This window comes from Sapajus apella, unplaced genomic scaffold (assembly GCF_009761245.1).
Source record: "Sapajus apella isolate SASKATOON/1434 unplaced genomic scaffold, GSC_monkey_1.0 scaffold1, whole genome shotgun sequence".
Classification (NCBI taxonomy): Eukaryota; Metazoa; Chordata; class Mammalia; order Primates; family Cebidae; genus Sapajus; species Sapajus apella.
The window spans coordinates 31,063,373-31,067,211 of NW_022436941.1; the positions used below are offsets into that span (position 1 = coordinate 31,063,373).

General features: G+C 43.8%; 1 pseudogene; it reads right to left on the reverse strand.

The window, feature by feature from the left end:
• Window positions 1–1,483: 1,483 nt before the first annotated feature.
• LOC116556673 lies at window positions 1,484–2,719 on the reverse strand (annotated as a pseudogene).
• Window positions 2,720–3,839: the final 1,120 nt, after the last annotated feature.

Consider the following 3,839-nt stretch of genomic DNA (forward strand, 5'->3'; position numbering starts at 1 on the left):
TCTCAGCTTTTGAACTCTCAGCTTAAATGAAGACAGAAAGAGTTTTAAGAAAACTCTTTGGCTACTTTATCATCAACCTTATATAACATAGTTTCCTTCTAGCCATAGAACAGTCTTCCTGAAAGAAATTCTGGTTTGAGACCATGTTTACTCATTTTGTGACATTATGAGTGATGGTTTATCAGCCCTTACAGATTGAAGTCCAGGTTAACGTCCTAACTGACCACCACTTCATCTGGCTCTGTTGCCAACCATGAAAAGTTTATATTCCAGGAGCCATGTTTTGTTTTAGTCCACCAAGCAGGCAGATTTTATTTAAAGAATTTTTAATGTCTGATATTCTCTTCTCAGTTGCCTGTAAAGGGAAGAGTTAACATCTGAGCACATTAATCTCAATCACAAAGTTGCTGAATTTATAACCCTCTTGCTTGCCTTGATTAAATAACTGCAAAGGCTAAAAATTGCACTGAGCTTTTTAAAAGCTTAAAGCCCTGGGAGTTTTCCTGCCCCTTATTTGTCTCTATCTAAACGTGGGTGCAGTAAAGCTAAAATGTGGTTGGCCCTGTGGGGGCAAAATGTGAAATGGCTGCTTTGATGTCAATACCTCTGGTGCCCCCTTTTGTTGCCTTCTCTCCCATCAGGAGCACCTAATGCCCACGTATTTCCACTAAGACTTGCCCTCTCAGGGCTGAGCCCTGGCTCTAAACCAATTTTCCCCACTTGCTATGAAACTCACCTGTTGTGCCTTTCCATTGTTCTGATAAGTACCTGTTCTGGCCCTGTAAACAAGGTTCTAGTGTTCCTTGCTTAGTTTTCCCTTTTCTTCCCCCAAACTAAGAAATTTTGCTTCTCCACATAAATTCTTTTGGGTTTTCACGATGAGAATGCAGGAAAAAGGAGAAGGAATGGAACATCTCACTAAATTTGTTCTAAAGTGGTAATATCCCTTAATTACAATGTATTATTCATTCCCAGCGTAGTCAAAGAAATTGGACCTAATGGTGTCAACAAGTGGTACACTTGTTACAATTGATGAACTTTTTTTTAAATTAAATAATTTTATTGGAGAAAAAAATCACTTTGAGCACCAAAGCAAGAAAACTATTATTCAGTCAGTTTCCCAGATCACATGCAAAGAACACAAATGCTCAGGGTGGGCCTGGCAGACGGTCCACAACCAGCAGCTGCATTCAGCTGGAATGGACCAGGGTCCCACAGTGTTTGTGCCACAATGGCCTTGCTCACGATCGCGTCCAAGCTGTCCTGGGGAATATTTCCCAGAAACTTTGTTATCTTCTCTGCACTGTTCAGTGCCATAACTTTTATTTTAAAGGTTAATAAAATCGTCACATCATTATCACCCAAAATCCATAGTTCACATTACAGTTCACTCTTGGTATTGCACATTCTAAGGACAGTCTGGACAAATGAACAATGACGTGTATCTACCATCATAGTATCATTTTGTTGAGCTCTGAACTTTTTAGTGGCCTCCTGCTCCCCAAAGGGTACCCTGCTTCTGCTGGGGTACCCTCAGAACTTCAGTGTCGTTGGTCTCAGACACCACTTTGCCATCTACAATCTGGCAGGTAGTGGTCTTTTGGATGGTTTGCATGGAGTTGCTGCTGTCCAGGCATCACCAAGATTGAAGTCCTCGTCATCTTCCAGCAGGCAGCGGTAGATGGCAATCTCTGCCTCCAGCTTGACCTTGATGTTCAGCAGGGCCTCATACTCCTGGGCCTGGCGCTGCCCCTCTGCCTGGGTCTGTGCCAGCTCTCACTCCAGGTGCAGCAGGATCCCGGTGAACTCTTCCACCTTCAGGGCGTAGCGGGCCTCCACTCCCTCAGGCTCTTCTCCAAGCTGGTCTTCAGATTTCTCATGGAGTCCGGGTCGATCTCCAAAAACTGGATGTCTTAGTTCCGTGAACGTCATCTCAGCAGCTCCAACCTCGGTGGACTGCGTGGTGACCACTGTGGTGCTCTCCTCAATCTGCTGAGACCAGTACTTGTCCAGCTCCTCGCATCTTCCAAGCCAGCTCGTCATATTGGGCCGGATGTCGGCCATGATCTCAGGTGAGCTCCTGAGCTTCGGGGGCATCTTACCTCCATGGTCAACCCAGAGCTGGCAATCTGGGCTTGTAGGCCTTTTACTTAACTCTTCACCGTTCTTCTTCATGAAGAGCAGCTCCTCCTTGAAAGCCTCGATCTCTATCTCCAGCTGCAGACGAGTGACATTGGTGTCATCAATGACCTTCGTGGAGCCCATGGATGTCACTCTCCACAGACTGGCGCATTGTCCAAAGTATTTGCAAAGATCTGAGCCCTCAGGTCCTCAATGGTCTTGATATAATGGCTCCAGTCTCTGACCTAGGATCACTTCTTCTCCAGGTGTTCTGGGATTTTGCTCTCCAGTTTCCTGTTCTCGGTCTCCAGGCTCCTCACTCCACCCAGGTAGCAGGCCAGGTGGTCATTCAGGCTTTGCATGGTCTCCTTCTCATTCTGGATGCCTCCCATTCCTGCCAGACCCATGGCCATTCCCGTGCCAGGCCTCTGGACCCCATGTCGCCCCAGAAGCTGGTGGAGCGGAACATGGAGACCTGGGAACCAGAGCCCCTGGCACCTGCATAGACACTGGCCATGCTGCTGACCAGCCAGGTGCCGTAGCTGGGCACCTGGACAGATCCCAGGGACCAGTAGTTAGTGGAGAAGGTGGAGCTCATGCTGCCCAGGGAGGAGAGCAAGAGGACAGGACTCAGGTGTTGCCCAATAACAGTATCATGTACTTTTTTTACCCTAAAAATTCTCTGTGATCTGCCTATTCATTCTCCCAACCACAACCCCAACTTTTGGCAACTTATGATCTTTACTGGTTCCATAATTGTGCCTCTTCCAGAATGTGATAGAGTTGGAACCATATAGTAATGCAGCCTTTTCAGATTGGCTTCTTTCACTTAATAATATGCATTTAAGTTTTCTTCATGTGTGTTTGTGCTTGATAGCTTATTTCTTTCTAGTGCTGAATAATATTACACCGTGTGAATGTACCACAGCTCATGTGTTCATTCGCCTTTGAAGAAGGTCTTGATTGCTTCTAGGTTTTGACAATTATGAATAAAATTGCCAGAAACATCCATGTGCAGGTTTTTGTGTGAACATAAGTTTTCAACTCCTTGTAGACACTAAGGAGCATGATTGTTGGTTCATATGGTAAATGTTTAGTTTTGCAAAAAACTGCCAAGTATGTTGGTAAAGGGGGAGTTTATGCATGTGTGAGGTAGGGAATATATGGGAAATATCTTTATTTTCTGCTCAGTTTTGCTGGGAACCTAAAACAACCTCTCTACAGAAATAAAGTCTTTAAAATAAATTTAAAAAAACAGGTGTGTGTGTGTGTGTGTGTGTGTGTGTGTGTGTGTCTGTGCATATATAGAGAAAAATAATTTTACTTTATTTATTTATTTATTTATTTATTGTATTGCTGGCCTGAGAATTAAATTGACATCAACAAATTGGCAGGAGAAAAGCATACAAATTTTTTTAATGTTTTACATGATACTTCATAAAGAAATAAAGACACAAGAAGTGGCAAAATCTAAATGCATTTCTAACAGGTTCCACAAAGGTAACTTTGATGAAAAAGTTACTAAACTATGAGGAGAGGATAAAGGAAGACATGAATTATTAACAAAATCTATACAGAATTCTCTTGGCCACAAGTTCCCATCCTTGCAGATGATATTACTTTCCTTCTGACACAGGGAGAACATCTTCCATATGGGGGTTTTATCTCCTGATTTCAGGAAGAAAAAGAGTGGGGCCAGAGCACACTTCTTGGACCTA